The sequence below is a fragment of the Suricata suricatta genome, chromosome 9, assembly GCF_006229205.1.
Source record: "Suricata suricatta isolate VVHF042 chromosome 9, meerkat_22Aug2017_6uvM2_HiC, whole genome shotgun sequence".
In the NCBI taxonomy this organism is placed as follows: Eukaryota; Metazoa; Chordata; class Mammalia; order Carnivora; family Herpestidae; genus Suricata; species Suricata suricatta.
The window spans coordinates 97,289,810-97,314,113 of record NC_043708.1 but is presented as its reverse complement, the minus strand read 5'-3'; the positions used below and the strand labels follow the sequence as shown (position 1 = coordinate 97,314,113).

Here is a 24,304-nt window from a genome sequence, read left to right as displayed (position 1 = left end):
GACTGTCCTCCTAACCCGCCCCCCAGTAACCCACCCCGCCCCCGTTAACCTGAGCCGCATCCTCCTGGGTTTTGGTGTGCTGTCCTTTTCTATCCGAAGCACAAAAGCAAGGACCCTGTTTTGAAGAAGTTGACAGTCTATCCGAGAAAGAAAGAAAAAAAGTTCTAACACAAGGCTTCATGGTTTCCACACTTGCTTCTTTTCAAAGAACCCTGCCTGGGTGGGTGACCTGACGCTCGTCAGGTTTGTTTTGTGACGTTTTTACTGACTGTGAATGGGGAGCTAAGTCAAAATGATAACTAGTACGGCACCAATTTTAAAAATCTATCCCGCAAGACCAGCCTGAGAAATGTAGCAAAGGCCCATGCGAACCTGTATACAAAACTCTCTAAGACCCAGCTCTGTGTTTATTCAAAAGAATGCTTAAAAACAAAAGTCTTTCAAAGGGCATCTTTGACAGAAGGTTGTTCTTTTTCTGTAGTCCAGAATTGTGTCACCTCTGCCCCTCCCTACGAGGACACTTGGTCTGTCAATAAATTTCCTCTTTAAGTTTCAGGGCTTAAGGAGTCCGTCTACCCCAGATTATTTTTGGAACCCCTGTAAGAGAACCATTTACTTACACCGAGTGTGTGGTTCGGTGGAGGAGCTACCTAATTGGGCCACTGCCTAATTGGCCACTTGAATTTAAGCAATGTGATAGTCCTAGTACTTTAATATTGCTATAATTATTTTCCATGGTTCAATACTTCTAAAAAAACCCCCCACAAAATCGATATGTGTATATCAAGAGCTTAAAGAAACTCACTGAATTTCAAATACTTGAGTGCTACCTTGAGAAAATTAATTTTCCCTTAGTTAATTCGTTTTTTATGCCCGAAACACTGCAAAGTAGTCTCTGATGCCTTTTCCGGAGAACTTGGAAACTCCATGGTCAGTTGGGCCACATTGCTTTTGAAGTAGATGGTTGCTCGCATGGAAGCAGAGGAGGCATGTTCAAGGAGGAGAATTGTTTCCAGAGTTGTGTAATACGGCCGAACACAGGGTGTGACTTACCTATTGATGGGTTCCCTGCCAGCAGCACAGATGGCCGTGTTGTGGGCAGCCAGGCCGCTATCAGCGCATCAGAAAAAAGTTAAAGCAGCTGCTGTCCTGAAATAGGACGTGCGCCGTGGCTCCATCTACTAGACGTAGAGTAACGTGGCCAAAATTAAATCAATCATTTCTTCACTGGCTGGAAATTGTTCCTCAGCTAGGTGAAGGTGTCTTAGAACAGAGCATCCTCCCGTCTTAAATTGTCGGCAACCTCAGAATGTTTGCTGTTGATATGTGACCCTTTCAAGCCCAATGAGGCTTCATTTTGTGTTTCATTCACATCTGTGTGGGTCTGCCCAGCTGCTTCGTTCAGCTGCTTAGAACCGGAAGAGCAGGAGCATGGCCTTCAGTGGGCGTGGCTAAGAGGTAGCAAGGAGAAGAGGATCCGTGGGGCCCTTGGCCTTGGGAGAGCTCCGGTTTTGTTTGCGGGTTTGTGTGTGTGATGTCTTAGGAAGTCTGGTAGCACGTGAGGGAGACTCTCAACCTGTCCCCAAGGCCCCGCGAGACTCCTTCAGTTGTGACTCATGAGGAAGATTGTCATTTTCTGATTCATGAGCACAATGTTCAGTGTAGAGTTCTCCTCCTCTCTTTTTCCTGAAAGCTCACTTTAGGACACTTTCCTCCATCTCTGGAGAAGCAACAACTATGTAATAGTAATTTGTACCCTTTTCCTTAGGAGGCTTGATGAACTGAAAAGAAAAAAAAATCTCTGCATGTTTAGTGCACCTTGTTTAGGACGGTATCACAATCCCCTTTGACTTTGATTCATCATCATAGCCTACTAAGATTTCCTTGTCGAATCTGGCTTTATCATCTACAATGGAAGTTCTGTTTTTGTTGACATGACAGCCTGGACTGTGCAATGGACTGGATCCCACGCCTGCAGCTCCACTATATATGTCAGATGCAGAAATTATTAATCATGGGGCTTCTCTGACTTAAATATGCTAAACTGTTGGAGTAAATCTGAATTGGCCATCACCTCAGTCGATGGTCAGGATATGGCGCTTTCCCTCACTTGCATATTATTTGTGAGTAAACGGCAGATGTTATTTATAAAAAATACACAGGAATGGACTTACGTACTTAGAAATCTGTCAGACAGCTGACTACAGGTTAGGTATGTTCCTTTGGGTGAAGGCATGGCATGTATTTAGAAAGTCTGGAATCCATTTCAAGTATGTTTTCTGAGAAGGTAACCTAGTCCACTCCCACTGATTAGTTTATCAGATTGCTAATAGTTTCCTGGCCAAAATGACATAGTACAAAGCCAAAACAAAACAAAAATGTGTTGAAGTACAGAAGAGTTTTGGTGAAGGCAGAGGGGTTAGGGAAGGATATGAAATGCAGGACATTATCTAGGGGCCAGCGTGGGTTGGCCAGCCTCATGGGAAAAGTCTGGGCGGCCCAGGGCACAAAGGGAAAGCCAGTGGAGCAGATAGAAAGGGATGGAGAAGTGAGGAAGCAGACGGTAGCAGAACTGGTGAAAGCCGCCTTCTCCACGCTCCTGCCGGGGATTTCAGCGTTATCGGTGGTTGCAAGCTGAAGTGTCTACAGAGGCCAGGATACAGTTTTTGATGGGGTGAGGCTGGCCTCTAGAGAGTAAATAGACCTCTGTAAAGAAGTACCATTACCTGACCTTAGGCCATGGTTAGTGACATCTACCATATTACCATGGTTACATTGACCATGTTACATATTTCAAGGGAAGCTGGAAATCCAACATTTTGTGCCAGACTGGTTAATTATTTTTTTAAATATATTAAAAAATTTTTTTTAATTAATTGTTTTTTTGAGAGAGAGAAAGCGTGAGCAGGGGAGGGTCAGAGAGAGAGGGAGACACAGAATCTGAACACAGGCTCCAGGCTCTGAGCTAGCTGTCAGCACAGAGCCTGACATGGGGCTCGAACCCACAAACCACAAGATCATAAACTGAGCTGAAGCTGGACGCTCTACCGACTGAGCTATTCAGGCACCCCCAGACTGGTTAATTCTTGAAAGTGTTCTGATCATTGCTGTGAGGCCAGAAGCCTGCACATCTGCTGTTTGTAGCCACTCTGTTGTAAATCTCAAAGCGGTGTCCCTGAGAACCCCATGCTTTCTTTCTTTCATTTGCTCACTGGCAGGAATGTCTAAACTTTAACCATACACCAGTAATGGTGTTTCACTGATACATCCACACCTTCCCACTGGGTTTTCCTTAAGAGAGTGAGTTGCCTGGTATTTTCAGCCTATGGAATCACCAGGCTATTAACAGGGAAAATCTGCATCCAAATTTGGATGTGTAAGTTGTGTGAGTGAAGAGGCTGTAAACGGAACTTCTCTTTCTTAACTGATCACACCTGCTCCCCCCACTCTTCTGGGGAAAATTCCCACCCCCAACCCCATTATGATTGCATGCTAGACTTCTTTTATTACTCTTCTCTTACTGAATCTCCTGGATTTGAGGTCTGTCTCAGGAGTTATCTTTGGGCCTCCTATCCAGGAGATAATGAGCATTTTGGTAAATATTGACTTGGGATATGACTTTTTGCTCCTGAACTGAGTGTTAACTAACGTCTTGAGCTCATGTGAGACTAAATGAGAGCGCCGAATCCTAACCACTAGACCACCAGGGAGCGACCATGTGAGACTAAATGAAAGAGAGAATATGTAGTACTTTGCATTTCTCATTGAGAAACGATGGGGTCTCATGACTTGAAGGACTTGGCATGAGTAAGATGGGTGATCAAGCTCAACCCGAGTCTTAGGTCAAAAAGGAAGTTAAAAAAATACATAGATTGTTGTGACAGCTGTCTTCATCAGCTTCACAAAGCAGAAATAGGGGCACCTGGGTGGCTCCATCGGTTGGGCGTCCGACTTCAGCTCAGGTCATGATCTCACAGTCCGTGGGTCCAAGCCCCATGTCGGGCTCTGTGCTGACAGCTCAGATTCTGGAGCCTGCTTCAGATTCTGTGTCTCCCTCTCTCTCTGCCCCTCCCCTGCTTGCTCTCTGCCTCTCTCTCTCTCTCTCTCTCTCTCTCTCTCTTTCTCTCTCTCAAAGTAAAATAAAGACACTAAAAAAAGCAAAAATAGTTGGAAACCTGTATACCAATGCAAAGTATTACGAGCTTCATTATGGAATATATAGAAATTATGTACAGTCGTGATTTTCCAAGCATAGGTTATCTACTATTTTTTTTTTACAAAAATGCAGCAATTGTGTTTTCATCAATATGTTATTAAAATGGTGAGGTTTCACTCTTTTTATTTTTATTATTATTATTTTTTTTTTACCTTGCTGGGACTTAATATTTACAGAGCAATAAGGGGTTAAAGGTTAAATGCCAAAGGTACTAAAAATAAACATTTTGGGCTTAGAAGCACATTCTGTAATAATGGTAAACAAATTGTGTCTTGAATTTCAAGTTTATTTTGGCAGAGACAAAAGGTTTTTGGGCATTGTAGCAAAGTTTTATTTTATTTTATTTTTTTACCTATCTTTATGACAGCCACATTTGAGTGACGTAGGACTGTCAGTGTGCTCCCTAACTTCGAGGGATTGACTTTGACCAGCCGTGGAACTTTGCACTGGAACTTTGTTTGCACTGTAGGTCCCAGTGAGGTCAGCCTGCCCTTCTGAGTTGCCACCAGGGAGCGATGTCATTAATGTACAAAGCACTTCTGAATGGCCATTTAAGAAAATCTGTGTATTTTTTTTTTTTACTTCCTTTTTGACCTAAGACTCCAGTGTTGAGCTTGATCACCCATCTTACTTCATACCAAGTCCCTCTCAGCTGTTTTTGGAAGTTACATTCTGCCTCCAAGGAGAAAAAATGGGCCCTTCTGAAGATGTGAAATATCATATGCAGTAGGCTTTGGAAGACAAAGAGGAGGTGGCTCTTTCCGGGAATAAATATAAGAACTGCTCTGAAGGGGGCCATGGTCTCCCTCCTGTTTTGAGTTCTGATGTACTTGTTGAAAGTTCATTCATGGGACTTTAGAGTGATAGGCTACATTGTAGACTGTAAAACATACTACATTGTAGAATGCCCAGAAGAACATTTAAGAATTCTATCCTGGGGCGCCTGGGTGGCTCAGTCAGTTAAGCCTCCGACTTTGGCTCAGGTCATGATCTCACGTTCGTGGGTTCAAGCCCCGCATCAGGCTGTGTGCTGACAGCTAGCTCAGAGCCTGGAGCCTGCTTCTGGTTCTGTGTCTCCTTCTCTCTCTGCCCCTTCCCCTCTCATGCTCTGTCTCTCTCTGTATCAAAAATAAATAAAACACTAAAAAAAAAAAAAAAAAAAAAAAAAGAATTCTATCCTAAGGGGACCCGGCTGGCTGGGTCTCTGGAGCATGTGACTTCTTATCTCCAGATTATGAGTTTGAGCCCCACGTTGGGTATAGAGGGGACCTAAAGAAATAAAGTCTTAAAGAATTCTATCATAAATCCTTTTGCTGGATTTCACAGAGAGTAGAGGGGTTGACTTGCGAAGCCTCAGCGGTAGGACTGGCTTAGCTGGTTCCAGGATCCACTTTCTGATCCCCATCTAATAAGGCTTTTCCCACCAAACCATAGTGGTGGATTACGGTCCATTTCCTTAGAGTCTAGACATGGCTGGGTAGTTTTCTTTTCTCCTTCTTTTAAAAAAGCCTACTTGGAGATGGAAGATCATTTATTTTTGATTTATTATTATTAATTTTCAAAATAAATTTGGAAGGATTCACCCATAATATCACTACCCTACCCTAACAGAAATTATTTTCATGCGTTTGGATTCCCTTCCAACCTGTCCAAATTCACATCATTTTTATGTAGTTGTAATTATGGGCTAAATGTACAGTTTGGGCTCTGTATTTTTCCACCTATTTTATAAAACCTTTTCCTGGTAAGCGTATTTATCACATTTAGATGGTGATACAGTAATTTCGTGTAGCCTGCTTAACTGTACAGAGACTTTGCCTCCAGAGCCATGTACCAGGGAGACCCTCCCTGTCAGTAATGAGCTGCTCAGCTTCCTATTGCTTTTGAGAAGTGCAGCCCCCCTTCTGGTGCAGAGTCCGAAGCAACAGGCAGCTTTGGGGGACACTCCCAAACTCCTAAGTCCTGCTATTGGTGTTCTCCCTGGATCATGATGTTGGCACTCAAATGTGTGACACTAGTGGGTGCTTAGGCCTCTGTAACTTGACAAGTCTGAGTGGTCTTATCAGAGAACGCAGGTAGTTGAGGTGGGGAGCTTTGAACCCTCAAGTGGAAAAGACAACAGCAGTTGTAAAAGATGTTATAGTACACATGCTTAACAGATAGGAATCCGTGACCAAAATGGCAGCAACCATTGGGAGATCAAAGATGAATTAAGCACCGCCTCTGCGAGGAGCCCGTATCTAATGGAGGAATGATCACAAGGGGCTTTCATATAGGAGAGTTTACTTCATTCCTGCACCAGTTGGGTTTTTGTTGCCGTTTTATAGGGAAGAAACCAAAGTGTAGCAAGAGAAAGAGAACTGTTCAGGGGCATACAATTTGTATGTAATGAAGCAGGTCTTTTCACTTTTTCACAAGCACTTGAATACATTATTTCCAATTTGAAATTTCTGAATCCAAGTATCTGTGTAATGCTTAATCATTTCACCTACTTTTGAAGGAAGTCAAGGTTGATTAAAAAGTAATCTATTTTAGTTACTTTTACTCAGTAGTACCAGGGTAGGATAATTTAGACCTATGAACATGGTCTATTATGGGTAGTAAGGGTCTGGGCTTTAGTTTCCTTGTTTTGGGGACTTGGCATATCATAAAGTTTGGGTACTGGATGATATCACACTGGGAATAAGGGTAAAATAAAAGTCGTGCTAGAAAATGCTCTGACCTCAATTAGGTTAAAAAAGTAGAAAATGAGGGAAACAAGATAACCACAAGAAACCTAGCCCATTAGTCCTCATACATGAAAGAAAACAAATAAAAAATTAGGACCACATCATTAGTCTCTTAGTAATTTAATCGGTGTGACCAGCATTTGATGTTGACAGCAACTTAGCGTAGTATTTCTTGGTTACAGAATAATTTGGACAGTGTCATTGTCTGATTGTGGGAATTTTCAGCAACAACAAAAAAATAGGGTTGCTTTTAGTGCCCCAAGTAGATGCAGACCTTTGTTATAGGAAATTTGGATTTAAATGTAGAAGCATCTATTAACCTATTTTAGACTGTAAATAAAGATGGCTTCCTCAAGGGTTGAATGCAGAAATATGTCTATAAGATTGTATCAATTCAATCTCCCCCCATCAGATTGTCAGAAACTCCTGATATTTGGGGGGTGCCCTGAGGTCTTCTGAAAATTTGTTGGAATCTATCAACCTGTGTTCTCACAGTGTTTGTAATAGTAAAAACAAAAACAAACTAGAACAATCTAAATGTCTATTCGTAAAGAAATGCATAAATATATGCAACTTATTGGTAAAAAGGTGTCAGTATGGATAAATCTCACAAAAATAGTGTTTGGTGAAGAAGCAAGTTGTAGAAAGATACATATAATAAAAGCCATTAAAAATTTTAAAAAACAAAAAATGACACAGTATATTATTTGGGGGATATATATTCATACATACATATTTACACATATATTCTTTTAAAAATACAAATCAATGGACTGGAATGATACCAAATTCAATCTGCTAAAGAGGGAAGGAGGAGCAGACCTGGTTGGCTCCGTTGGTGGGGTGTCTTACTCTTGGTCCCAAGGTTGTGAGTTTGAGCCTCACCTTTAGCTTAGAGATCACTTTAAAAAAAAAAAGAAAGAGGCATGGAGGAAAGGAAGAAGACTGGAGTCGGTTGACTAATTTTAACACTGTTGATAGTCTTTCATTTACATTATAGATTAGAAAATCCGGAGCAGATACAATAAAATAATATCATTAATTCTATCCAATGTGTATATACATATTCATGTTATTCTCCATACTTTAAACAGCTTTTTCCAATTAAAAAGAAAAAACACATAAACAGACAATTCTTCATATAATTTTCGGAGGTTCATAAGCCTCTGCAACCCATACGATTTCATTCCAAGGGTTATAGCAAACATTGTGTTGAGATGAATATTAGGGTGTATGGCCAGTTTTGGGTCTATGCCAGGTTATTTTAATGACAGTTGACATACAATCAAACCATTAGTAATTCTCAATGAGTGTTATGTAAGAGGGTCATTAGGGAGTGCATCCCAGGATGTTCAGTGTGTTAGTCACCTTTTCTTGCCCTATTGTGTCTGCTGGCTTTTGGTATAATAAACCACCCCAAACTTGGCGGTTTAAGTAATAAACATCTATTATTTCTCATGGTTTTGTGCATTGGCTGGGCAGTTGTGGGCTGGATGGACTGGCTCCTCAGATCCCTGTGGTCAGTCGGTGGCTTGGCTAAGGATGGATGATCTGGGATGTCCTCACTCCCATGTCAGATAGCTGGCACATTTTCAGTTGGGGCAATGGAGTTGACTTGACCATGTATCTCTTGTCACAACAGGCTAGTCCTGGCTTGTTTACATAGCAGTGGTCACGGGGTTCCCAAGAACAGCAAGAGAGAAAGCAAGCCCAGCACACACATTTTTTAAAGCCTCGGCTTGCATCTTGTGTGTTCTTGCCCCACTGGCCTAAGCAAGTCACATGGCCAGCCCAGAGTCAGTGTGGGAGCCGACTGCCCGAGGGCTCAGCTACAGGTCCCCACCCTCAACCTTTTCTTTCGGCTTACCTTAACTGGGCGAATACGCCCGAGGCAGGAATAGATTCCAGGGCAGCTTCAGTTTCTCCCTGGCTGACCCTCTGCACCTCTGTGTATGGCAGAAGCCCCCATGGCTCTTATACAACCACTGCTGTTTTCCCAAAGCAATTCCCAAAGGAATTGGAACAGCCGTTCTTCTGCATGGTGGACGCTCAGGATGATCTTTAAAATTGCTGTTTTTGTTGGAGAAAAAAGTAAAAGCAGAAGAAGAATAGTTTTCTATCTGTTCAAAGGAGCTTTGTGAAAGTAACAAGTATTTTACAAATAAGTCCAAACTGAGAGTGCGGTGAATCATGCCAAACCAGACTGGGCTGGACGGCCTGTTGGACATGAGGGTGGAATAATCCTGTTTGGAACAGGTGGGGACAGTGCTGCTCACTGCCCGAGTCTGCCTTTTCAGCCAGCCCTGAGCCATCGTGTGGACAAAGACTTTCTTCACACACACAAAAGCACTTGTTTGTCTTGGTTGGAAGTTCTATCTTTTGGATTGTTCCCCCAAACAACCCCATGTCAATTTCTTACTCTGTGAGCCACAGACTGTGCTATCTGTGGGCTCTGCAACAAGATGTGAATTGGGGATGAACTTAGCTTTAAACATAGTTCTCAAAAAATGCATTAACCCATGGGTCTTTTACTTTGACTTTCTTTCTCCCTCTCTCTTTTTAAATGGACACATGTAAATTACAAAACTGGGCAAAAACTTATTCCCCAACTTCAACAGTTGACAACTGTGGCCCAGCTTGTTTTCTCTATTTTGTCAATGGGATGTTTCACATTGATTAACTCGTGGATGTTGAGCCATCCTTGAATCCCTGGAAGAAATGCCACTTGATGTTGGTGTACGATCCTTTTGATGTATTACTGAATTTGGTTTGCTAGTATTTTGTTGAGGATTTTTGCATCTGTGTTCATCAGAAGTACTGGCCTGTAATTTTCTTGTAGTGTTCTTGTCTGGTTTTGGTATCCGGGTAATGCTGGTCTTAAAGACTGAGTTTGGAAGTGTTTCTTACTCTTCTATTTTTGAGTTTGAGAATGTGCATTAGTGCTTCTTTAAATATTTGGTAGAATTTACCAGTGAAGTCATCCAGTCCTAGACTTTTCTTTGTTGGGATGTGGGATCCTTTTGATTAGTGATTCATTCTCCTTCCTAATCATTTAGATTTTCTATTTCTTCCTGATTTGGTGTTGGTAAGTTGTATGTTTCTAGGAATGTATGCATTTCTAGATTGTCTAATTTGTTGGCATATAATTGTTCCTATCCAGTTTTCTGTATCCTCACCTTCCCTTGGTTTATTTATTTATTTTTTAATGTTTATTTATTTTGAGAGAGACAGACAGACAGACAGGGCATGAGCAGGGGAGGGGCAGAGAGAGAGGGAAACAGAATCCAAAGCAGGCTCCAGGCTCTGAGCTGTCCGCACAGAGCCCGACCTGAGGCTTGAACTCACAAACTGTTAGATCATGATCTAAGCTAAAGTTGGATACTCCACCGACCGAGCCACCCAGGAGCCTTGGTTTATTTTGGAGCACATCTTAGATATCATTTTATCCTATCTCTGTATTAGGTTGGCTTTTACATGAGCTAAATTCAGCTCTCGGCACTAACTACTCTTTTGGCTTCCCTTTGACTTTTAACAGTAGGGGCTTTGTTTTACAGAATGATGTAGACATCTCCAGTCATTGGGCAGTCTTTTTGATACTTGTCCTGCTCTCCTGTCTAGGTATACATCGTCTTGGTATGTAGGGCTGGGTGGCTCCCTGCTCTACATTCCTAGCTGTACTCAGGCACTACCTTTAGGTAGGATTGATAGAACCAGCTCGTGGTTATTGGTCTCTTCATTCCTTTTTACACAGACCTGGATCATGATGATGGCTCTACAGATAATACTTGTTTCTGGGGTGCCTGGGTGGCTCGGTTAGTTAAGTGTCTGACTTTGGCTCGGGCCATGATCTCACAGTTCGTGGGTTTGAGCCCCGCATGGGGCTATGTGCTGACAGCTCAGAGCCTGGAGCCTGTCTTCGGATTCTGTATCTCCCTCTCTCTCTGACCCTCCCCTGCTCTCTCTGTCTCTCAAAAACAACAACAACAACAACAAAAAAAAACTTGTTTCCTCCAATGATTGGATGCATTTAAATGTAGAATATCAGGATAAGTAATATCCTGGAGAGTATTTGGGGATTTCTATGAAATTGTTTGCTAAAAAGTTTGTGTCTGTGTTCATATGTGCATTTTTTTCCTGGGAAGAAGATTCATCAATCCTCAAAGTGGTCCATGGCCTCCCCAGATGACCCTGTAAAGTCCAAAGAATTTAAATAGCCTGACCAAGGTCACTGGGCAAATTAATAGAAGAGATGGCCTTAGAACTACAAGTCTCTTGACCCACAATCCAGGGATCTTGTTCCTAAACCTGATTTTACTGGAAAAGTTTGAAAATCAAACATAATAAAGCACTAGGGAGAAGGGAGGTGGAAAGTGCTCAGTTAAATTTTTTTCTAAGATTCCCATAGAACTAAACCAATATAAGTTACCATGAAGTAATGGTAGGTATTATCTGTTGGAAACTAACTTAATTTTTCAGAATAATAATAAAGCACGAAAACAGAGTCACAATGTTGGTCTTGTATTTATTATGTTTTTAAATTCTCCAGTGATCACAAAGAAAAGTCTGTACCTCTAGTATAGACTTCAAATGTAAATCAAAGACATAAGGTTTTGACTTTATGTAAATAATTGAAAGTTCATTATTTTCCTGGTAGGGCTTTGTTATTAATTATAAAATTAATATTAATTGATGGCACATAAAGAGAAGGAAATTGCTGGACTCCAACAACTGGACTCTGGAGTAGATTTCTGTGATCTGTTTCTATTATCTAGGACTAGGGCTTGGAGGGTAGAAAGAAAAAGGAACTGGGATATCCTCTCCCTTCTAGCTCTTTCTCTCCCCTGCCCCTAAGTCGCACCTGTGTCCTCCAACTTTCTTGCATCCTGTACTTTCCTCCTAAGGTTCTTGCCCTTCTGGATGGGGGATTGGTGAGGAGGAGGGTTGCAGAAGGCAGGAAATGTAGTTTGAACTTGCTCAGAAGTGAGACACATAATTAAGTCTGCCAAAGGAGGGCGGTTCACTCCTCCCACCTGGGTTGGAGCCCTCCTTCTCATTCTGGGTGGAAGCTGGCTTAGCATCACCTCTCCAGTGACTGTGGAGGCCAATGTGTCCAGCATTGTCTGGTCTACAGAGACACTGTCTTCTTTGTTTGGGGCAATGAATCAGTCTTCAGTTGGCATAGTGGCTGTATGTAGGTGTCGAGTGGCAAAGGTGCATTTCATGTGCTCTAAATACAAGATACAGTGAACCGAAAGATTCCACTGGTTGCCGAGTCCTGTGGATTTGACCTGTGCAGCGTGGCTTCAGTTTACCTTTCCACTTTGTCTCTTACCTAGATCGCCTGGCCATGTCCAGCTGTGCTTGGATATTCTCACTTTGGCTTATGGTTGGCTACACTACCCCATCCCCATGGTCTAATTCTCTCTTTAGGCCAGCCCAAATTCCACCTTCTTCAGTCTCTGAGTTAAAAGTTATCTTCAAAAACCCTACAGCTGTCTGTCTCTCTGCAGAGATCCCATGATCGGTGATGTGAATTTTATCTTCTCTTCTGGTCAGTTACTTTTCAGGTAGAGCCCTCCTTCATCTTTGTATCCTAGCTCATTTTGTGATTTGTCCTGCGAGGTATACAGTGCTATTTTTATTTTTATTTATTTTTTTAATCTCTTTAATTTTTTTAAAATTTAAATTTGAATATAAATTAGAGAGAGACAGAATGTGCATGAGTGAGCAAGCTTGAGCCAGGGAGGGGAAGAGTGATATAGACAGAATCTGAAGCAGCCTCCAGGCCCTGAGCTGTGAGCTGTCAGCACAGAGCCCCACGTGGGGCTCGAACCCATGAGCAGTGAGATCGTGATCTGAGCCGAAGTTGGACACTTAACCGACTGAGTCACCCAGATGCCCCTACAGTGCTATTTTTAAAGGTATTGGGGAAAAACATATGCATTTCCTTCTGCAGTGTGTGAGTAGTCTTTAAAACACACCGCCTTGCTCTTTGCTTGGAATAGACCGAGGGCAGAACTGCCCACACACTGCAGTGCTCCCTAAGTCCAGGCCAGTAAACTGCTGCTCCTGGTGACTCAGCTAATGGAGTGAAACAGGGAGGGGTGAATCAGGGAGAGCGCCTTTGATTTTAGAGGGGACGGTGCATTCGTCTGATGTGGGGTTCCTCCTCACTTCATTCAGCTCGCCTCTGGAGGGAGAGATGGATAAAGATACTTAAAAGGGCACCTGAAAGCTGAGCCGCTCATTCACAGAAGACAGGAGACTCAGTCTGCCCGTGGGTACCTGTCCTCACTCGCCAGCCAGCCAGCCGTAATGCTGAAACCAGGGCAGACAGGCGTCCGCCCCAGCTGTTTGGGAATCGTGAAGAAAGGCAGCGCTCCCAGAAAATGCTGTCTATTGTATCCAATGCCAGTGATCTCTGCTAGCATGGGGGTTTCAGGAACAGGCAGAGATACAGATGGAAAAATGGGTCCAAAGAATCAAAAATGGGACTTTGAGGCAGACAGTATGCTTTTGATTTGCACTTTTTGAGCTTTTTGGAGTATGTTTTCCCCACTCAGCTCCAGGTGGAAGGGATGAAGTATTCTAAGCTCTCCAGAATGTGAAAGAAATGGCCTCAAACGTGAGGCAGAAGGAAACTGAAATCTTGGTAGCCAGTGGGGTCTGGAAATATATGTCTGATCACCAGTTAGAACAGAGTTGAGACAGAGTTGAGACAGGCCGGGTCAGTTGGGGCCCTCCTACCAGAGGGAGGTTTCAAGCAATATTAATTCATTAAATATTTGTTTATTGTTCTGTCCTACTAGGCTGTAAATTCCTTAAGGGGGATACTGTGTTGCACCAGTTTTTGTGTTTCCATCACCCGGTGAAATGCCTGGCACATGGTGGAATCACCAACTTTGCCGAATTGAACCAACCTGTTCCCCCCACTAGACCAAAAACGCATGGAGAGCTGAAAACGGTTCACTGCAACTCTGGTGGTGTTGCGACCTCCAACGAGAGAGTGATTGATGAGAGCCTGGATTAACCTAGCCGGGTAACTAACTGTAAACTGGAAATGTTTTCCAAAGATAAAAATAGCCCCCTCAGATAAAACCAGTAGAGTTTCCTTTTAAGTTTTCTTTTAATAGAACAGGATATTAGCAACTCGAGCTCAGCTCCTGGAAGGCAGACTGAGGAGGGAAGCTGGTGGGCTGGAATGGCTTCTGTTATTGGACTCTCACTCTGCGGATTACAGCTCTGCTTCTGATGAGACTCAAAGAGGTTCTGGGATTGCCCGGAGGCCACACACCAGTCCCAGCTTGTCCCTTCTGGGGTTATGCTGCTCTTTCTAAGCAGACCAGGAAACAAAATTTCACCCAGGCTCTCTGATGAAAAGTTCCCAACCGCAGGGGTGCACGGGTGGCTCAGTTGGGTGAGCATCCAACTTTGGCTCTCGATCTTGTGGTTTGTGAGTTCGAGCCCCGCGTCGGACTCTGTGCTGACAGCTCAGAGCCTGGAGCCTGCTTCGGATTCTGTTTCCCTCTCTCTCTGCCCCTGCCCTGCTTATGCTCTCTTTCTCTCAAAATTAAATAAACATTAAGAAGAAAAATTTTTTCATGTTCCCAACTGCAAAGGGAACCACTTCTAAATCAGGTGTGACATGTGACCTTGCTCTTGGGCTTTTCACTGCTGCAGGCTGTGACCAGGCTGTTTTTGGTGATATGAAAGATCGCTACCAGATAGGATAAGAAGGCTTTCCTCGGTTAGCTCTGTGGACCATCAGAATGTAAAATTACCTGACCAAATTTAGATCTGTTCTGGTTAAAAAAAATTTTTTTAATGTTTTTTATTTATTTTTGAGAGACAGAGAGAAACAGCATGAGCAGGGAGGGTCAGAGAGAGAGAGAGGGAGATACAGAATCTGAAGCAGGCTCTAGGCTCTGAGCTAGCTGTCAGCACAGAGCCCAGCTCGGGGCTCAAACCCACGAACCGTGAGATCATGACCTGAGCTGAAGCTGGACACTTAACAGACTGAGCCACCCAGGCGTCCCTGTTCTGGTTTAAAGAGAATTTGCTGCCTTTGTTTTTCTTTCGTAAACTAACAACTCACCTGCCCAACTGGGATCTCTGTTTTGCCCTCTTCCAAAGGCCAGTTTGTCTCCAAGGAGACATGCTAATGGCTTAATTGTTTTGTTTATTCTGCTCCTCATAAATTCTGGTAGCTTCTTTTGCTTTGAGAGTAGGACTTTTTTTTTTTTTTTTTTTTTTAGTGTCTTGGCATTTCCTTTGGTTTTGAATGGCTCTTAACATTTGCTCCTAATGTTTTTTTGAAAGGTTGGTTAGCTCTTAGTGATAGGTGTGGCTTTCTCTAAGTAGGAAGTTTTTTTCTGGGTGTGGAATGGAGAAAGTGAAAAGGGAAGGATTTTAAGAAGAAATCCTATGCACTATATCTATATAACAAATCGTAGATCATTTTAGAACCTGATATTTATGCAGTTATGTTCACTTGGCTCACATACTTGAGTTTTGGGGGTTAAAAGATTAATGCATGCAAAGGAATGCTGATAGCCTGACAAAAACTGCATTTACAGAGCTGTGGTTTGCTTTTCAAAAATGTAGAAATGTAGAGAAGGTTTACCTCTTCACCTATGACAAAGAATTCCAAGTATGAGACTTTTCTGGCTCATATAGTAAATGGATTTTTATTAAGTTTCATGTAAATGATGCATTCTGGATCAAGAAACTTGATAATACACTAGTAGAATAATTCTCAATGCAGGGTGGAATCTGACTTTGGGGAAGGAAAGACTCTTGCAAGGGGAGGTTGAAGAAGGTTAAATATGCTGAGGTTGATTAAATCGGGTATCCTGGCCCCTTGGAACAGAAATGCTTTCTCTTCTACCAAGTAGAGTTTAGAAATCTCAGATCTGGGAAATCATGTAGTAGATTTTGATGTGATAAATCACTGGGACAACTATATTAGTTTCAATTAGTACTGAAACTAATATTATAATATACTATAGGTTAACTAACTAGAATTTAAATTTAAAAGCTTAAAAATAAATCACTCAGACAAGTTGAGGATCCTGCTATTTTTGGATGTGTCTGTAATTATACAGGGTTACATGATGATAAAGTTTTCAGTGGCTTTTGCAGTTTCTGAAGGTATTCTATGCTTTGTGTTTTCAGTCATTCCAGAGACCTTAGCGTTTTTTGTGGGAGTAGGGGTCTGTAAATTTAACAACTTTTCACACCCTCCAAGAGAAGAAAAATCTGTTATTGGGATGAACAATTACTGAGATGCCTGAATGTCTCAGCTGCTTAAGCCTCTGCCTTCAGCCCAGGTCATGATGTCATGGTTCGTGGGTTCAAGCCCTATATTGGGCTCACTGCTGTCAGCACAGAGCCCATTTCAGATCCTCTGTCTCCTTCTCTGTGCCCCTGCCCCACCTGTACGTGCTCACTCACTCTCTCTCTCTCAAAAATATATAAAAAATTAAAAACAAAAGGAATGAATGATTACTGAGGACCACTCCATATTGTTCTGCGTTTGTACCTCCTTTGAGGTACGTATTAGTTTTCTGCCTACAGATGAGGGAACAAAATACACTAGGTGAGTAGCCTGCTCAGGGTCACACATCTGCAAAGTGGCAGAGGAAGGATTTAAATTCAGCATCACCTGAGTCGAAGGTCTGCTGTGGAGAGGAGCTGTCTATTCCTAGACACGTTCACATTCGAGTTGTGGGGTCCACGGACCAGCAGCAGGGGCACCACCTGGGCTGTTAAAAGAAGTGCAGAACCTCAGACCCCACCCCCGACCTTCTGATTCTGAATCTGCATTTTAACGAGATCCGCAGGTCAGAAAGCAGTAGTGTTCAGGAAACCTGTGGTCTGAGCAAGGTAACGTGAGTTGAAACATGTCCCCAGTGAAAGTCTGGTGTTGTCCTCCAGGATGCCATCTGACAGGACAGGGATGCAACCAGTCTATCATCTCTTAGTATCTTGCTGAAGCAGAAGTGACAGGACAATGCTCAGGACTGGGACGGATGGAGTTTCCTCCATCTGAGGCAGTTCTGGAGGCAGATGCATGGGATGAGGGGCTGTCTACGGCGTGCTTGGAAAGCCCTCCATCCAGAATGGCTCCTCCATGGCTACGGTCAACGCTGAGCTTTACCCTTGTTGCTCTGAACTCCCGCATTGTTCTTGATAAAATGTTGGTTAGTTAATAACACCTCACTGTAAACTAGTCTATCAAACCTTATAAAGCTGCCCAAGAAGAGATTTTGTCCGGCTGGAGGGAGAGCAAGAGATCCAGACTAGGGAATATCAATAGCACAAAAAGGGTTCAGCCTCCAGAACTATTCCAATCCTGGGGCTACTGAAAGTGTCCTTTGTCTTCTCTTCCTGACTGATTTTCCTTTTAGGATTCCCCCAGACATCTAGACTGGAGACATCAGGGACCATTTTTGTCCCTCTCTTCCAAGACTTCAGGACTCCTGCTGGTCCCAAACCTTGTGAGGGTGTCCTCCTTTGCTCAGCTGTCATCCTGGGTTGGCTCTGCACTGTCTTACGCTGGGACCATCACAGGGGTTGCCTAAGTGATTGTCACTGTCTTCCCCCTGTAATTTACAGAAAGAGCAGTGCTGGAATCATCTTCCTGGTAGTACAGCTTTGCACCTGTCACTCTTACTCAAAAACTCCCAGCTCTTACAGAAAACAGGCTAAAGGCCAAAATGTGGATCCGTCTCAAATCTATTCCAGGCTGCCTGCCCCTGTCCAACTCTCATTTTCCAGTAGTCCTTCTGGAATATGTAAACTCCATGGGGCAGCCTGAATGCCTTGTCCCTGCTATTAGCTCCTAGCATAGTGCTTGCATACAACAGGATTTCAATAAATATTGATCGAACGGATGTATGCATGAGCTGATTCTCATGTTTTATAATCTGGCTCCAATGAACTCTTTGGTCAGGCTGTTCTTAATGACTGGCCTTCCCTTCCCTTTCTTGCCATTTATCAGAATCCTCTGAGAGCCACACAAAGGCTCATTTCCTGGAAACTTTTGATTTAGCTCACTGAGTTCATTCCTTCTTCAAAGAAATCATAGCTCTTGTCATAGAGTTATTTATTTGCTACTGAATTATATGTAATCTCACATTGCTATCTGTATGTGAGTTACACTGTATATAGAGTATAGCCCCTTGAGGCCAGAATCACTTGGCATTTCTTTATATTTTACAGAGTTTACCATCTTTCCCTTCGGCCTTTTCTCATTTCCCTGCCTGTCCACCTTGTTCCCAAGTCATTGGCAGCTCTTTCATGGTATTATGCTTGCTTGTGGAACCTCTTCCCCCAGGAATGCGTGTGGTCCTTGGGGACGGGTCCTGCATCACCTGGTCTCTCCCTGTGTGAATGACGGATGCCATAAGCTTTGTCCTTCTGAATTTTATGTCCCTCCTTTTTGTCCCACTCAGTTCCTGGAACTCCCATTTCTCCACTAACAGGAGTACCATCCTAGAGAATGAAAGTCTGTGCCATTGTGATGCAGTGTATTTTCCAACTAAGGTGTGAAGGGGTCTCAGGAGCCCCCTGAGACCACAGTCGTGGGCCCGTTTCACTCCGAGGTGGAGGCAGGAGCCTGCCTGGGGATCAGGAAAGAGGTTTGTTTCCCCTTACGTTTCCTGGAACAAAGTAGAACAAATGATTAACCTCTGTACTTCAATTTCATTTTTTAAAAAACGGAAGAATAGTTTGCATTCTCTTTTCTAGTGGTGCTGCACTGAGCATTAATAAGAACATAAAATGCTTTGAATTCAACCAAAGTACACGCACAGTACCACAACCCTACCCTGGCTCGAGCTCTCTACTACATGCCCCTTCTTTCTGGCTCTCCTGCCTCCCCCCAAAGCTGGAGGCAACTATTCCTAATACATTAGCTTCTTTCTTTCCTTCCTTCCTTCCTTCCATTTATTTATTTATTTCGAGAGAGACTGAGACAGCACTAGTGAGGGAGGGGTGGAGAGAGGAAGCCAGAGAATCCCTAGCAGGCTCTGCACTGGCAGCGTAGAACCCAGAAAACCTGGAGATCCTGACCTGAGCTGAAACCCAAGAGTAAGATGCCTAATTGACTGAGCCACCCAGGCACCCTGAATTAGCATTTTTCTAATAAATTTGTGTCGTCTGGCTCACTAAACTTTACGGAAGTTATTGCCAGTCTTTTAACAGATGGTCTTTGAAAGAGTTTCATGTTACCTAATAAGGAAGTACATCAAAATTGCAATCAGTTGAGTAAGGTTAGAAATGTTTCAGGAAAAGAGACCCATCCCTGCTGGCCCTGTTCAGCTTCTAATTTTCGCGTCTTGCTAGTTTGGGGAGGGATGAATGGCAGTGAAGAGAAGTCACAGAATGAAATGAATTAGTAACAAATTCATTGAATTTGGGCAGGGTAGCCTGCCTATTTGAAAACTTCTTGGCAAAATTTCTCATCACTCTCCTTCATGATTGGCTGGCTAATTTAAAGAAGGCTGATTGCATTTGAATTTTCCGAATAGAGTGAGTTCAGTTCAGCCTTTTGTATGTGGTTGGTTGTTCAAAGTGCTTTACTGGAAGTGGGGAGAGACACCCTTTTCTGCTTTATTCCTGGGCTGGCGGAAGGCCAGCCTTGTATAGAAGCACACCAAACTCATGATTACATCCTTTTCATAAACATGACAAAATCTTCTGTTAGAAAATGGTAATTGCAAGTAGAAATAATGAAAGAGTCATATGTCCATACTTAGATATTCACCTGAGAAGTTATGCGGGGGTAAATAATTAATTACTAGCCAAAATAAAGTTTCTAATGATCCCTTTCCCCCCCTCCTTTGCCAGGGTGTCCCCACTCCATGCTTGAGGCTTGTCTACGCTCAACAAAATCCCATCCCCTCAAGCCTTCTCAGACCGCTTCCTCTTCCATACGTCCATGGCACCTGTTTAAAATGTCCTCACCTCACAGATCTGCCTCGTGTTAGAACACTCAGGCTTCTGTATCTCACTAAGATGTGGAAGTCTGGAAAGCAGGGATCGTTTTTTGGACATCAGCCGGTGCTCTCCATCTAGTGTAGAAGCACCGACAGACCTTTTAAAAATGTTCAGTCCCTAGGACGCCTGGGTGGCTCAGTCGTAAGTGTCAGGCTCTTGATTTTGGCTCAGGTCCTGATCCCAGTGTTGTGAGATCAAGCCCATATCAGGCTCTGAGCTGAGCATGGAGACTGCTTGGGATTCTCTCTCTGCACCTCTGTCCTTCAAAAAAAAAAAAAAAAATCAATCATTGGACTCCATCCCAGACCAAGGGAAATCAGAGTTCCTGGGATGGGACTCAACTGTCTTACCTTTCAAAGTCTCCTGGGTGATTCCTAAAAGCAGCCAGGATTGTGATTCAGTGTTAGTAGTAGATACTTAAGTATTGTTGACTATGCCATAATTTGGTACAACATCAAATGCAAATCAATCAGGAAATATGTTTGCTGTGCTGCAGCAAACCACTGAACTTACAGGAGATTGGTTTTTATTTTATTTTTTAGTTTTATTTTTTGGCGAGAGAATGGGAGAAGGGATGGGGATTGTATTTGTTTAATGCCTCTGAGTTCTGTCAAAGGGAGACTAGTCAGTTTCCAGGGACCTTATACAAGAGGACCCTCTTTGTGAATTACACGCGGCATAACTCTGGCGGCGTTCTGCCTCCTCCCCAGTGTGGTGGTGTACCCTCCAGCAGAGGCCTCCAGAGCATGGTGGGTCTCAGTCCACCTGCGGAGATGGCTTTCAGTAGGTTTGGGATGAAGTTCAGGCATCTGTTTTTCACGAGGGTTCCAGATGATTTCTGAGAACTGGAGAACCACTGGTCTATGGGACCATGGAACTGAAAACAGTGTGGGTGTGTATCATAAGCATTGGGTCTTTTTTGGGAGGTGTAGGGGCTGGTTTTTTTACCCCAACATTGCACAATCGTATACATATTTTCTCTAGACCTTTTATGTAGTTTTATTTTTTGTTTATCTCTCTCTCTCTCTCTCTCTCTGCACCCAGCATGGGGCTCAAACTCACGACCTTAAGATCAAGAGTCACATGCTCCTCTGACTGAGCCAGCCAGGCGCCTCTAGAACTTTTATGTAGTTTTAAAATTTAGCTTTTTAAATCATCTGACATTTACTTTTCTGGTGTGAGAGACTATACCCTATAGATCTTTTTCCAAATGGGTATTTAAATAACAGGTCTAAAAACAATGTATTGAAGAACTCATTCATCTTCTCTTCTTTTAAAAATTTGTTTTTAATGTTTAGTTATTTTTGAGAGAGAGAGAAAGACTGAGCAGGGGAGGGGCAGACAGAGATGGAGAGGTAGAGAATCCCAGGCAGGCTCTGCACTGACAGCAATGAGCCTGACGTGGGACTCGAGCTCAGGAATCGTGAGATCATGACCTGATGCTTAACCAACTGAGCCACCCAGGTGCCTCTATGTTTTCTTTTCTTGATTAAAAAAAAAGAAGAAAGAAAAGCAAACAATTTCCCCTGAAATGTCCTAACATACTCTGTCGTCCTGTTTCTTCATTACTAAGCTAGCTTGGACCATCAGGTTCTCATTCTGAAGACCCATGGCAGCTCTATGGCCCATGACTTGGTGAAGAGGTAAAAGGTGGACCAGGTGCTTCGGTAGCAGGATGTACCCTGATAGTGGCCAGATGTTCAGTGATGCATCTCCTCTTCCTAAAGGTCAAGAAAGCACAGTTACAAGTGAAAAGAAGACAGAGGTGTTTTACTTGTATTTAGCACCAGAATGAGGGATTCAGAAGTGGGAGTCAGGCTTTTCGGAATCTCAGTGGGAGAAGAAAAGAGTGATTCCAGGAATCAAATAATTCTAAGAACTAATTATATAAAAATGTTTTGCAGACTATAAAACGATATTTACATGTATTGTGAAGTACGAGTCTGTGTGTTCTAGCTACATTTGAAAGACTTCTAGAAAATAAACAATGTAATTGCTGAGTACAACTTGGTCCGTCTACCCCAGGATTCTTGTTGTGGCTTTAAGGGAATTTTTATGGGAAAGCAGAGGAAACTGTAAAATAACACTTTAGTTCAGGTACTGTCTACAGCATAAATAACACCCAGAAAGCCTTGGGGATTCTGGTAATTAGCTGAATGTGGTATCTATTCTAAATGCACAGGCTAAATACCTATTCATGCCCCAAATGAGGACATGGGAGAATAATGTTCCATTATTAACAATTAATTAATGGTGTCCTACTCCTGGTACCTCTCTCTTTGTATTTCCCTGCCTTTCTTTTTTTTTCTTTTTTTTAAATTAAAAAAATTTTTTTAAATGTTTTATTTATTTTTGATACAGAGAGAGACAGAGCATGAGAGGGGGAGGGGCAGAGAGAGAAGGAGACACAGAACCGGAAGCAGGCTCCAGGCTCTGAGCTAGCTGTCAGCACAGAGCCCAATGGGGGGCTCGAACCCACAAACGGAGAGATCTGACCTGAGCCAAAGTTGGACGCTTAACCGACTGAGCTAGCCAGGCGCCCCACAACTTCCTATTTTGTAATTTAACAGACAGAGTGCCTTCATGGACTGATAGCATAATCCTCTGTGACCAGCAGGCTGAAAAAGAAAGTTTGCTGGGCATAGGATCTGGGAGTCAGGAAAGTAATGCTTCCCCGAGTAAGGCATTTCAACTCCTCTCTGAAGCAACAGGAAACTTTTAACACTGACCTAGTTTAAGGGGCTATTATTATTGGAGGGGGGGGGAGTCCTGTTCATGAAAATAGAAATTTGGATAGAAATAAAAGAGGCTACCAAATTCCTAAGTCCTCTATTAATTTTTTTTCAAACGTAATTGCATTTTCTTGGCCTCACAGTGCAATTGTTGCCAGGGGCCCACTTTAGTTACACCTAGTAGCTGAATCTGCAAATACCACAAAGCTTTACTTCCGTCAGAAGGATTTAGTTTGATTAATTTACACTCTTGGGTGACATTTCTTAGTTGTGTAGGAGGGAAAAAACTAGCGTAATTTAACCACATTAGCCACATCATGGATGGGGAAATGTAGGGAGTGTGTGTAAGTGATTTATTTGTCTTATTACTTAAGTGAAGATGTTTCTGGCTTAGGTTTTTACCTTGTCCTTTAAGAGCTTTACGAGCAAGATATTTTTGGCTATGGTAGTTTGAATGTTCTTTTAACTCCGGCACTGCAGGCTAAGGCTCTGATTTCTGCCAAATGTGAAATAGTGGAACAGAATAAAACCATGTGCTTTACATTATAAAAGTTATCTCTGGATGTTTGTGTTTAGCAAAATCATAATCAAGCTCACCATTTGTAGATATGGATAAAACAGCTCCTGTGCCAAACGAAGTTGGTTTCATCCTAATTACTGCCTTTATACGTTTTGTTTTCATATCTGTAGTAAACTAGATTTGGTTATACTTAAAAACGCTCAGTGGAAATTTGTAGTTTAGAGCCTGGTTTGTCTGAGTCCTGGCTCTTGTAATTTTAAAGCCATATCTTTGGTTTGTTCATAATATTCATAGTAATAAATCACCTCCTAGAGTTATAAGGATCAAATCAAATTTAAGTTATCTGGAAGTGTGATGTAAATTATAAATAATTTAATAATTGTAAGGAAGTATTATGTAAGCACTGATGTGCTTTAAAACTAGGGGTGCCTAGGGGTGTGCTGTATGAGTTGCTGGAGGTACCAGAGAATTTTCCAGATGGTCCAGCATGTGTCCAAAACTCAAGTCCTATTAAAAACACATATTTTAAAAATAAAAGACATTTTTCATGGAATTCTGAGATTGAGATTTTAAAAGACATAAATTAAGATTGAATGATTTAAAAACATTTTTTTAATGTTTTATTTATTTTTGAGAGAGAGAGAGAGGAGACAGCATGACCAGGGGAGGTTCAGAGAGAGGGAGACACAGAATCTGAAGACAGGCTCCAGGCTCTGAGCTGTCAGCGCAGAGCCCGACGTGGGGCTCGAACCCACACACCTTGAGATCATGACCTGAACCGAAGCCGGCCACCCAATTGACTGAGCCACCCAGGCAACTCTGAATGATTTTTTTTTCAAATTCAGGAGAGAGGTTCAAGATTTTCTTTCGCTTTAGGTATTGGCTGGGTGAAACTGGGGAGAGGAGTAGCAAATAGGGAGCACCAAGGGACTGGTCCTTTGGCGGAGATTCCCACATCATAACCAGGAGCTTATCATGTGAGAAGGGCGTCAGAAGGGTCTTTTGTCGCCCCATCCTGCCTGCCATCCTGTGTGCAAAAATGGGGCTACGTACACTTTTTTTTCCCCCCCGAAAGAGTGTGAGCAAGGGGGAGGGATGGGGGGGA

The 24,304-nt window shown here is 42.7% G+C and overlaps 1 protein-coding gene across 1 annotated transcript in view; it reads left to right on the top strand.

Annotated features, from left to right (window-relative positions):
• Positions 1-24,304, top strand: part of MYO1E (myosin IE) — a 199,436-nt gene that overhangs the window by 1,131 nt on the left and 174,001 nt on the right. The gene's annotated exons all lie outside the window — the stretch shown is intronic.